The sequence below is a fragment of the Oncorhynchus keta genome, unplaced genomic scaffold (assembly GCF_023373465.1).
Source record: "Oncorhynchus keta strain PuntledgeMale-10-30-2019 unplaced genomic scaffold, Oket_V2 Un_contig_20152_pilon_pilon, whole genome shotgun sequence".
Lineage (NCBI taxonomy): Eukaryota > Metazoa > Chordata > Actinopteri > Salmoniformes > Salmonidae > Oncorhynchus > Oncorhynchus keta.
In genome coordinates this window covers 1-13,477 of record NW_026281848.1, presented here as the reverse complement: position 1 = coordinate 13,477, position 13,477 = coordinate 1, and the positions used below count along the sequence as shown (strand labels likewise).

Genomic DNA, 13,477 nt, shown 5'->3' with positions numbered 1-13,477 from the left:
TGTCCTCTGGGGAGTGTGTGATGGGGGTAATGTCCTCTGGGGAGTGTGTGATGGGGGTAATGTCCTCTGGGGAGTGTGTGATGGGGGTAATGTCCTGTCCTCTGGGGAGTGTGTGATGGGGGTAATGTCCTCTGGGGAGTGTGTGATGGGGGTAATGTCCTCTGCGGAGTGTGTGATGGGGGTAATGTCCTCTGGGGAGTGTGTGATGGGGGTAATGTCCTCTGGGGAGTGTGTGATGGGGGTAATGTCCTCTGGGGAGTGTGTGATGGGGGTAATGTCCTCTGGGGAGTGTGTGATGGGGGTAATGTCCTCTGGGGAGTGTGTGATGGGGGTAATGTCCTCTGGGGAGTGTGTGATGGGGGTAATGTAACTCACTTCTGGAAGATCTTGGATCGTTTGTCGCTGGAGAAGTTCTCAAGCTGCAAGGACTCCTGGGTAAGATACGCCACGGCGAGGTGGAAGTAGTTGTTCCACAGCTGAGAGGAGAGAAGAGAGGAGAGAGGAGAGCGAGGAGAGAGGGAGATAAGTGAGAAGGGAGGAGAGAGGGAGATAAGTGAGAGAGAGGAGAGAAGAGAGGACAGAGGGAGATAAGTGAGGAGAGAGGGAGATAAGTGAGAAGGGAGGAGAGAGGGAGATAAGTGAGGAGAGAAGAGAGGGCAGAGGGAGATAAGTGAGGAGAGAAGGGAGGAGAGAAGAGAGAAGGGAGGAGAGAGGGAGATAAGTGAGGAGAGAGAGGAGAGAAGAGAGGACAGAGGGAGATAAGTGAGGAGAGAAGGGAGAAGGGAGGAGAGAGGGAGATAAGTGAGGAGAGAGAGGAGAGAAGAGAGGACAGAGGGAGATAAGTGAGGAGAGAGGGAGATAAGTGAGAAGGGAGGAGAGAGGGAGATAAGTGAGGAGAGAGAGGAGAGAAGAGAGGGCAGAGGGAGATAAGTGAGGAGAGAAGGGAGGAGAGAGGGAGATAAGTGAGGAGAGAAGAGAGAAGGGAGGAGAGAAGGGAAGAGAGGGGGAAGAGAGAGGGAAGAGAGAAGGGAGGAGAGAGGGAAGGGAGAGGGAATAGAGAAGGGAGGAGAGAAGGAAGGAGAGGAGGAAGAGAGAGGGAAGAGAGAAGGGAGGAGTGAAGAGAGAAGGGAGGAGAGGGGGAAGAGAGAAGGAAGAGAGAGGGAAGAGAGAAGGGAGGAGAGAGGGAAGGGAGAGGGAAGAGAGAAGGGAGGAGAGAAGGAAGGAGAGGAGGAAGAGAGAGGGAAGAGAGAAGGGAGGAGTGAGGAGAGAAGGGAGGAGAGGGGGAAGAGAGAAGGGAGGGAGTGAGGAGAGAAGGGAGGAGAGAGGGAAGAGAGAAGGGAGGAGAGGGGGAAGAGAGAGGGAAGAGAAGGGAAAAGAGAGAGGAAAGAGAGAAGGAGGAGAGGGGGGAAGAGAGAGGGAAGAGAGAAGGGAGGAGTGAGGAGAGAAGGGAGGAGAGAGGGAAGAGAGAAGGGAGGAGAGGGGGAAGAGAGAGGGAAGAGAAGGGAAAAAGAGAGAGGAAAGAGAGAAGGGAGGAGAGGGGGAAGAGAGAGGGAAGAGAGAAGGGAGGTGAGAAGGGAAGAGAGGGGGAAGAGAGAGGGAATAGAGAAGGGAGGAGAGAAGGGAAGAGAGAAGGGAGGAGAGAAGAAAGGAGAGGAGGAAGAGAGAAGGGAGGAGAGAGAGAGGTGCATATTGCCAGGTTGTCATAGCAATAACAATCTAATCCTGAAGATATCTATAAACATTCAGACCATTCTATATTAGACTCCGCCCTTCAGACACTCTCTTCCTGAAGTTATCTATAAACATTCAGACCATTCTATATTAGACTCCGCCCTTCAGACACTCTCTTCCTGAAGATATCTATAAACATTCAGACCATTCTATATTAGACTCCGCCCTTCAGACACTCTCTTCCTGAAGATATCTATAAACATTCAGACCATTCTATATTAGACTCCGCCCTTCAGACACTCTCTTCCTGAAGATATCTATAAACATTCAGACCATTCTATATTAGACTCCGCCCTTCAGACACTCTCTTCCTGAAGATATCTATAAACATTCAGACCATTCTATATTAGACTCCGCCCTTCAGACACTCTCTTCCTGAAGATATCTATAAACATTCAGACCATTCTATATTAGATTCCGCCCTTCAGACACTCTCTTCCTGAAGATATCTATAAACATTCAGACCATTCTATATTAGATTCCGCCCTTCAGACACTCTCTTCCTGAAGATATCTATAAACATTCAGACCATTCTATATTAGACTCCGCCCTTCAGACACTCTCTTCCTGAAGATATCTATAAACATTCAGACCATTCTATATTAGATTCCGCCCTTCAGACACTCTCTTCCTGAAGATATCTATAAACATTCAGACCATTCTATATTAGACTCCGCCCTTCAGACACTCTCTTCCTGAAGATATCTATAAACATTCAGACCATTCTATATTAGACTCTGCCCTTCAGACACTCTCTTCCTGAAGATATCTATAAACATTCAGACCATTCTATATTAGACTCCGCCCTTCAGACACTCTCTTCCTGAAGCAGAGGCCCCGACACACAGACGACAACATGGCTTAGACTCAGAGACACACATTCATTGTATTAAAGAGGTGTTGTAGACAGACAAACCACGTGCCCTTTAGTTGTTGATGAAGATATACTTAAAATAAGAGAAGTCAGCAGGACGTTTCAATGTTATTAGGAGACACGTGAACTTTATCACAATGAAGACATGACCTGAAGGCTATAAAAAGCTGTCGAGACCTTCGTCTGCACTTAAACAGCTAACGACATTAACAATTCTTCCATATGTGACAGATTTGAAAAGTAGGGAAAAAAAGGAGCACGAATGCCTCGAAGAGACGAGATAAAATATTCCCGAAATGGCTTTTTAAATTTTTTTTAATCACAGCTCATTATACAGTAATTTAAGCGAACCACTGTCAAACGTTTATGTTTATGCTAATCTCATTTTTAGTGCTGTAGAGTTCAACCCCTTTCGTTAAGAGCGTTGAAATGACCAAGTGAGTCCCAAACGGCTCCCTATTCTCTATTCGGTGCACTACTTCGTACCAGAGCCCTAGTCAAAAGTAGTGCACTACCTAGGGGATAAGGTGTCATTTGGGACGTAATCCCTACTATTACAGAGCCTTCAGAAAGTGTTTATACCCCTGCACTTAATCCCCGTGTTGTTACAGACTGAATTCAACATGGATTAAATTGATTTCTTTTCTCACCCATCTACACACAATACCCCACAATGCCCCACAATAACCCACAATACCCCACAATACCCCACAATACCCCAACAACACCCCACAATGCCCCACAATACCCCAACAATACCCCAACAACACCCCACAATACCCCACAATACCCCAACAATACCCCACAATACCCCAACAACACCCCACAATACCCCACAATGCCCCACAATACCCCACAATACCCCACAATACCCCAACAACACCCCACAATTCCCCACAATACCCCACAATGCCCCACAATACCCCAACAATACCCCACAATACCCCACAATACCCCACAATGCCCCACAATACCCCAACAACACCCCACAATACCCCACAATGCCCCACAATACCCCACAATACCCCACAATACCCCACAATGCCCCACAATACCCCACAATACCCCAACAACACCCCACAATGCCCCACAATACCCCAACAATACCCCAACAACACCCCACAATACCCCACAATGCCCCACAATACCCCAACAATACCCCACAATACCCCACAATACCCCAACAACACCCCACAATGCCCCACAATGCCCCAACAACACCCCAACAACACCCCACAATACCCCACAATGCCCCACAATACCCCAAAATACCCCAACAACACCCCACAATACCCCACAATGCCCCACAATACCCCACAATACCCCAACAACACCCCACAATACCCCACAATACCCCACAATGCCCCACAATACCCCAACAATACCCCAACAACACCCCACAATACCCCACAATGCCCCACAATACCCCAACAATACCCCACAATACCCCAACAACACCCCACAATTCCCCACAATACCCCACAATGCCCAAACAATACCCAAACAATACCCCACAATGCCCCACAATACCCCACAATACCCAAACAATACCCCACAATACCCCACAATACCCCACAATAGCCCAGAATACCCCACAATACCCAAACAATACCCCACAATACCCCAGAATACCCCAACAATACCCAAACAATACCCCAACAATACCCAAACAATACCCCACAATACCCCAACAATACCCAAACAATACCCCCACAATACCCCACAATACCCAAACAATACCCCACAATACCCCAACAATACCCAAACAATACCCCACAATACCCCAAACAATACCCCAACAATACCCCCACAATACCCCACAATACCCAAACAATACCCAAACAATACCCCAACAATACCCAAACAATACCCCACAATACCCCAAACAATACCCCAAACAATACCCCAACAATACCCCACAATACCCAAACAATACCCCACAATACCCCAAACAATTCCCCACAATACCCCAACAATACCCCAACAATACCTCACAATACCCCAACAATACCCAAACAATACCCCAACAATACCTCACAATACCCCAACAATACCCAAACAATACCCCAGATTACCCCACAATACCCCTATAGAATACACATCGCCTCATGATCAATTTGATCGCTTATTAATGTTTACTAATACCTAAAGTTGCATTACAAAAGTATTTCGAAGTGTTTTGTGAAAGTTTATCGTCGACTTTTTTAATTTTAAAAAATGACGTTACGTTATAAGACGCTATTTTTTTTCCGTTTATCACACAGTCTTCATAGATCGATATCTAGGCTATATATGGACCGATTTAATCGGAAAAAAGACCCAATAGTGATTATGGGACATCTAGGAGTGCCAACAAAGAAGATGGTCAAAGGTAATGAATGTTTTATATTTTATTTGTGCGGTTTGTGTAGCGCCGACTATGCTAATTATTTAGTTTACGTCCCCTGCGGGTCTTTTGGGGTGTTACATGCTATCAGATAATAGCTTCTCTTCTTTAATAGCAACAACGTCGCCGATGAGCAGAAACCCACTGTCGCTGGACCAGACAGGACTGGCAAAAAGTGCTCTTCACTGACGAGTCGCGGTTTTGTCTCACCAGGGGTGATAGTCGGATTTGCATTTATCGTTGATGGAATGAGCGTTACACCGATGCCTGTACTTTGGAGCGGGATCGATTTGGAGGTGGAGGGTCTGTCATGGTCTGGGGCGGTATGTCACAGCGTCATCTGACTGAGCTTGTCATCATTGCAGGCAATCTCAGCACTGTGCGTTACAGGGAAGACATCCTCCTCCCTCATATCTTACCCTTCCTGCAGGCTCATCCTGACATGACCCTCCAGCATGACAATGCCACCAGCCATACTGCTCATGCTGTGTGTGATTTCCTGCAAAACAGGAATGTCAGTGTTCTGCCATGGCCAGCGAAGAGCCCGGATCTCAATCCCATTGAGCACGTCTGGGACCTGTTAGATCGGAGGGTGAGGGCTAGGCCCATTCCCCCCAGAAATGTCCGGGAACTTGCAGGTGCCTTGGTGGAAGAGTGGGGTAACATCTCACAGCAAGAACTGGCATATTTGGTGTAGTTTAGGAGGAGGAGATGCACTGCAGTACTTAATGCAGCTGGTGGCCACACCAGATACTGACTGTTACTTTTGATTTCGACCCCCCCTTTGTTCAGGGACACATTATTCCATTTCTGTTAGTCACATGTCTGTGGAACTTGTTCAGTTTATGTCTCAGTTGTTGAATCTTGTTATGTTCATACAAATATTTACACGTTAAGTTTGCAGAAAATAAATGCAGTTGACAGTGAGAATGTTTTTTTGTTGTTGCTGAGATTAGAAAAGCTTGCAAAATCAAATATAGAAATATTAAAAGTTTGGCCACCTACTCATTCCAGGGTTTTCTTTATTTGTACTATTTCTGTATTTGCAGAATAATAGTGAAGACATCAAAACTATAAAATAACACATATGGAGTCATGTAGTAACCAATAAAGTGTTAAACAAATCAAAATATATTTTATATTTGAGATTATTCAAAGTAGCCACCCTTTGCCTTGATGACAACTTTGCACTCTCTTGGCATTTTCTCAAACAGCTTCATGAGGTAGTCTGGAATGCATTTCAATTAACACGTTCATTTGTGGAATTTCTTTCCTTCTTAATGTGTTTGAGCCAATCAGTTGTGTTGTGACAAGGTAGGGGTGGTATGCAGAAGATATCCCTATTTGGTAAAATACCAAGTCCACATTAAGAACACCTCAAATAATCAAAATGAAACGCAGTCCATCATTACTTTAAGACATGAAGGTCAGTCAGTCCGGAAAATGTCAAGAACTTTGAATGTTTCTTCAACTGCAGTCGCAAAAACCACCAAGCGCTGTGATTAAACTGACTCTCATGAGGACCGCCACAGGAAAGGAAGACCCAGAGTTACCTCTGCTTCACAGAGTTAAAGTAACAGACACACACAGCTGTTCTGAGGTCATTGCTTGAATCAGGCCTTCATGGTCGAATTGCTGCAAAGAAACCACTACTAAAGGACACCGATAAGAAGAAGAGACTTGCTTGGACCAAGAAACATGAGCAATTAGACTGGTGGAAAACTGCCCTTTGGTCTGATGATTTGACAGCTGTGTCTTTGTGGGATGCAGAGTAAGTGATCAGATGATCTTCACGTGTGTGGTTCCCATCGTGAAGCATGGAGGAGGAAGTGTGATGGTGTCAGGGTGCTTTAATGGTAACACTGTCAGTGATTTATTTAGAATTCAAGGCACACTTAACCAGCATTGCTACCACAGCATTCTGCAGCGATATGCCATCACATCTGATTTGCGCTTCGTGGGATTATATATATTTTTTCAAAATGACAATGACCCAACACACCTCCAGGCTGTGTAAGGGCTATTTGACCAAGGAGAGTGATAGAGTGCTGCATCAGATGACCTGGCCTCCACAATCACCCGACCTCAACCCAAATGAGATGGTTTGGAATGAGTCGGGCCGCAGAGTGAAGGAAAAGCAGTCAACAAGTGCTCAGCATATGTCTGAATGTCCTTCAAGACTATTGGAAAAGCATTCCAGGTGAAACTGGTGGAGAGAATGCCCAAGAGTGTGCAAAGCTGTCGTCAAGGAAAAGGGTGGCTACTTTGAAGAATCTCCAATATAAAATATGCATATATTTACAAGGTAATATGCGGAAGACTAATACCAGGATCACGGGTTAAGGACCAGAGCTCAAGTCCTACTTCAACACTCTTTAAAATGATTGAAGGAAGCCCTCAAATTAGATAAAGACGTCCTTGTAGACCACTCACATCGGGGCTCTCAAGCAAGGTAGCCTGATGGAAAACCTTATGTCATCGTGGCTAAACTACACCACTACCAGGATTGTATTGGTGTAACGTAACTTACTTGACACCTTTGTTGAGAATTTAGATGGTCCTACAGTTGAACGTGAGATAGCTGCTGAACTAGAAGAGCAACTCTCTGTAGAAGAGATGGTGTTGGAAATTAAATCTACGCAGTGAATCCCCTGGACCCAATGGATTTCTGATGTAATTCTTATAAAAATAATTCTCAGATTTACACCTCTCCTCTCTTGCTTTCAGTATTTGAGGAATCAATTCTCCTCAAACTCTTTAACCCTCAACAATGAGACAGGCATGCATTTCACTTCTTCTGATAAAAACAACCTCTTGAGTGTGGTTCATATAAGGCCTTTAAGTTCTTTACTGAATTGACTTGTAAAGATTCTTTCTAAGATGATTGCCTGCCGTTTTGAGTAAGTCCTTCCCTGCATTATATCTACAGATGAAACATTTTGAGTCAGTCCTACCCTACATTATCTCCACAGATCAAACATTTTGAGTCAGTCCTTCCCTACATTATCTCCACAGATCAAACATTTTGAGTCAGTCCTACCCTACATTATCTCCACAGATCAAACATTTTGAGTCAGTCCTTCCCTACATTATCTCCACAGAGCAAACATTTTGAGTCAGTCCTTCCCTACATTATCTCCACAGATCAAACATTTTGACTCAGTCATTCTCTACATTATCTCCACAAAGCAAACATTTTGACTCAGTCATTCTCTACATTATCTCCACAAAGCAAACATTTTGAGTCAGTCCTTCTCCACAGAGCAAACATTTTGAGTCAGTCCTTCTCCACAGAGCAAACATTTTGAGTCAGTCCTTCTCCACAGAGCAAACATTTTGAGTCAGTCCTTCTCCACAGAGCAAACATTTTGAGTCAGTCCTTCTCCACAGAGCAAACATTTTGAGTCAGTCCTTCTCTACAGATCAAACATTTTGAGTCAGTCCTTCTCCACAGAGCAAACATTTTGAGTCAGTCCTTCTCCACAGAGCAAACATTTTGAGTTAGTCCTACCCTACATTATCTCCACAGATCAAACGTTTTGACTCAGTCATTCTCTACATTATCTCCACAAAGCAAACATTTTGAGTCAGTCCTTCTCCACAGAGCAACATTTTGAGTCAGTCCTCCCCTATATTATCTCTACAGATCAAACTGTTTTAATTAAAAATCGTCATTATTTTTTCAACATCAGACGTCTGTATAATATACTTTATAATCCCTCCTCATCTGACAACCCAGAGATAATGTTATCACTTGATGCTGAGAAGGCGTTTGATTGGGTGGAGTGGGATTATCTATTTTATAATCTCAAACAATTTGGATTCAGTCACAATATTATGTTCTGGATCAAAGTCCTTTATTCCTCCTGGTTGCAGTGTGTACAAATAAAAACCGTATTTCTAACTTTAACGTGGAACAAGCCAGGGTTGTCCTCTATCCCCTCAGCTGTTTGCCATTGCAATTGAGCCTTGAGCCATAGCAAATACGTAATAACACCACTATCAAAAGGTATTCGAAGAGGGGGCTTAGAGCACTCTAAGCATATGACAAGCTATTTTATATGTCTGACCCTTTAACTGGTCTTCCGAATCCAAATCAAATACAATTTTATCAGTCAAATGTTTAGCAGATGTTATTGTAGCGAAATGTTTGTTCCAGAGATCCAGGTTCTACTAAAGACATTTGGTAAAATATCCGGGTTGAAAGTGAATTGATGCCTTTTAATCCTTCTGCCATGCAAACGTATTTTAGTCATGTGTCCTTCAGGGTGACGACACAGAAATTGAAAAATTCATTAAGACATTCATTTATTCCCTAAGTTTTCACACTTATTTCAATGCATTCTTATCTTTATGATAAAATATATATATATTTTTATCTCCATAGATAAACTGATATCTGCTTTTATCTGGATCAAGAAAAACCCTTGGATAAGTAGGAGCGTATTGCAGAGATCTCGTCCCCAGGGTGGTATGAATGCCCTAACTTCTGCTGAGGCCATTCTTTCATTCATATATCCTTATGTACATATTCTTTATCCCCTTACACTGTGTATAAGACAGTAGTTTTGGAATTGTTAGTTAGATTACTTGTTGGTTATCACTGCATTGTCGGAACTAGAAGCACAAGCATTTCGCTACACTCGCATTAACATCTGCTAACCATGTGTATGTGACAAATAAAATTTGATTTTCTTTCCCTGACTTCTGCTGAGGCCATATTATGGTAAATGCTGCATGGCAAATGCAGACGTCGGATTGACCATGCACCTAGATACACAATGCACTTCTCTCTCCAATTTAGTCATGGTCTGTGCTCCTGTCAATGTTGAGTAAGGACACGCACGTATAGAAGAAGGCCTATAGACTACTTATACCTATAGCCTACTAGTAGGCCTAAATATACCTGGCCTGCGCGCAAATGAAGGCATATAAATGTGCTCATTTGGTGATCCAAGAGTGTGCAAAGCTGTCATCATGGCAAAGGGAGGCTACTTTGAAGAATCTTAAATATAAAATATATTTGGATTTTCTTCACACTTTTTTGGTTACTACATGATTCCATATGTGTTATTTCATATCTCCACTATTATTCTACAATGTAGAAAGTAGTAAGAATAAAGAAAAACCTTTGAGTTTTGAGTCATTTTGACTGGTGCATATCTTTATTTTTTACTTTCATCCAAATATGTTCTACCTGCAGGCTGTGATGTATTAATTTGTAGGATATTTATATTTAGATTTAATTTGGTAATAATAATAGCTTTATGTAGGCTATTTTAACATATTTGGCAATAGAAAAAGAAGTGACTCTTTAGGTTTGTATCATTTTCATTTAGATTTGGAAAGAATTTAGATTAACCACATGGCAATGATTTTGAGATATGATAAAATAAATAAAAAGTTAAATGTTTCACGAAAATGTGGATATGAAATCCATAACTGGCAGGCAGATTGGTAGAAACGGTAAGATAAATTGACATTCCACATGAGAAATATCGCAGATTCCTCATGTAGTGTATTAAGGCAACTTCCTGAGAGTAATGGCAGAATCTGCGAAAGCCAGCAGGAACAGGAGGAGAATAGTTGGGTCAGGTTAAGGTTGTTTTACTCTGGTTATCTAGATCTCTGGCTCCCTCTTGAGGCATTTTGTCTTATTTAATCAAACCGTAAGCTTAAAGCATCAGACAAGCTCAATACATATAGCTGATTTTATTAAACCACATTGGGTGTGTCGATATATGGAAAAACACACGTTTAAAACATTCTAGCAATCGATCGGTCCAAAGAACAGACGACTTTCGGTCTACCAATATTTTTGGGGGGTTGGGGACAGCCCTAAAATAACCATACATTTTACAGTTCATTAACAGTATTCAACCAGTGTTTTTGATGCAGGAGCTTTGCTCTGCAAAGTGTCAGCAATAAATACTTTTGAAGGCAATCGAGTCACCGTTCTGAACCGTCTACAATGACTATTCAACCAGTCTCGTTAAGCTCTCCCAATGCAGTGCAAGACTAGCGAAACAAAACTCTACATAAACAGAGATTGACATAATTCAACCAGTCTCGTTAAGCTCTCCTAATGCGGTGCAAGACTAGCGAAACAAAACTCTACATAAACAGAGATTGACATAATTCAACCAGTCTTCAGGTCTGGCAGATCGACTAATGGAGTAACAGTATATGTGTTTAACAAACTGAGGCTTTATAGAGTGGTGAGCTTACCTGAAGCTCAAAGTTGGTCTGATCCAGGAACTTCTTGTTTAACACGGCTGCATACTGATTAATGGCCCTCAGGAACACTCTGAAATAAATCACAGAGACATCTGGTTTAGATCCAAACTTATTAATGGCCCTCAGGAACACTCTGAAATAAATCACAGAGACATCTGGTTTAGATCCAAACTGATTAATGGCCCTCAGGAACACTCTGAAATAAATCACAGAGACATCTGGTTTAGATCCAAACTGATTAATGGCCCTCAGGAACACTCTGAAATAAATCACAGAGACATCTGGTTTAGATCCAAACTGATTAATGGCCCTCAGGAACACTCTGAAATAAATCACAGAGACATCTGGTTTAGATCCAAACTGATTAATGGCCCTCAGGAACACTCTGAAATAAATCACAGAGACATCTGGTTTAGATCCAAACTGATTAATGGCCCTCAGGAACACTGAAATAAATCACAGAGACATCTGGTTTAGATCCAAACTGATTAATGGCCCACAGGAACACTCTGAAAGAAATCAGAGAGACATCTGGTTTAGATCCAAACTGATTAATGGCCCTCAGGAACACTCTGAAAGAAATCAGAGAGACATCTGGTTTAGATCCAAACTGATTAATGTCACTCAGGAACACTCTGGAAGATATCAGAGAGACATCTGGTTTAGATCCAAACTGATTAATGTCACTCAGGAACACTCAGACAGCAGGAGAACATTACCAGGAACAGACAGCAGGAGAACATTACCAGGAACAGACAGCAGGAGAACATTACCAGGAACAGACAGCAGGAGAACATTACCAGGAACAGACATGATGGCACTGGTCCTCTAAGGACTGGGAGAAATGGGAGAGTGTCTCAAACACTGTCACACTAGGCCATATCACCACATCATTACTATGTTCCACCCTACATATCACCACCTCATTACTATGTTCCACCCTACATATCACCACCTCATTACTATGTTCCACCCTACATATCACCACCACATTACTATGTTCCACCACCACATATTACTATATCATATCCACCTCATTACTATGTTCCACCCCCACCACATCATTACTATATACATATCACCACCTCATTACTATGTTCCACCCCACCCTACATATCACCACCTCATTACTATGTTCCACCCTACATATCACCACCTCATTACTCATGTTCCACCCTACATATCACCCACCTCATTACTATGTTCCACCCTACATATCACCACATCATTACTATGTTCCACCCTACATATCACCACATCATTACTATGTTCCACCCTACATATCACCACCTCATTACTATGTTCCACCCTACATATCACCACATCACCCTTACTATGTTCCACCCTACATATCACCACCTCATTACTATGTTCCACATATCACCCACCATTACTATACCCTACACCACCACCTCATTACTATGTTCCACCCTACATATCACCACCTCATTACTATGTTCCACCCTACATATCACCACCTCATTACTATGTTCCACCCTACATATCACCACACATATCACCATCATTACTATGTTCCACCCTACATATCACCACATCATTACTATGTTCCACCCTACATATCACCACCTCATTACTATGTTCCACCCCTACATATCACCACCTCATTACTATGTTCCACCCTACATATCACCACCTCATTACTATGTTCCACCCTACATATCACCACCTCATTACTATGTTCCACCCTACATATCACCACATCATTACTATGTTCCACCCTACATATCACCACCTCATTACTATGTTCCACCCTATCACCACCTCATTACTATGTTCCACCCTCACATATCACCACCTCATTACTATGTTCCACCCTACATATCACCACATCATTACTATGTTCCACCCTACATATCACCACCTCATTACTATGTTCCACCCTACATATCACCACCTCATTACTATGTTCCACCCTACATATCACCACCTCATTACTATGTTCCACCCTACATATCACCACCTCATTACTATGTTCCACCCCTACATATCACCACCTCATTACTATGTTCCACCCTACATATCACCACCACATTACTATGTTCCACCCCACCCTACATATCACCACCTCATTACTATGTTCCACCCTACATATCACCACATCATTACTATGTTCCACCTACATATCACCACCTCATTACTATGTTCCACCCTACATATCACCACCTCATTACTATGTTCCACCCTACATATCACCACCTCATTACTATGTTCCACCCTACATATCACCA

General features: G+C 42.8%; 1 long non-coding RNA gene across 18 annotated transcripts; it reads right to left on the bottom strand.

Annotated features, from left to right (window-relative positions):
* Positions 1-321: 321 nt before the first annotated feature.
* Positions 322-13,475, bottom strand: LOC127920648 (uncharacterized). 18 transcript variants are annotated; one of them, XR_008106771.1, is made up of 7 exons: positions 13,380-13,475; positions 13,045-13,209; positions 12,850-12,981; positions 12,641-12,706; positions 12,420-12,518; positions 11,220-12,183; positions 322-476 (listed from the first exon to the last, which is right to left on the bottom strand). It is a non-coding gene; the product is annotated as an uncharacterized LOC127920648 (long non-coding RNA). The 18 variants fall into 18 exon arrangements; XR_008106774.1 differs by having other exon boundaries at positions 11,220-12,150; positions 12,486-12,518; positions 13,380-13,462; XR_008106776.1 differs by lacking the exons at positions 12,420-12,518; positions 12,641-12,706 and adding an exon at positions 12,783-12,815 and having other exon boundaries at positions 11,220-12,150; positions 13,380-13,462.
* Between the last annotated feature and the right edge of the window lie 2 nt (positions 13,476-13,477).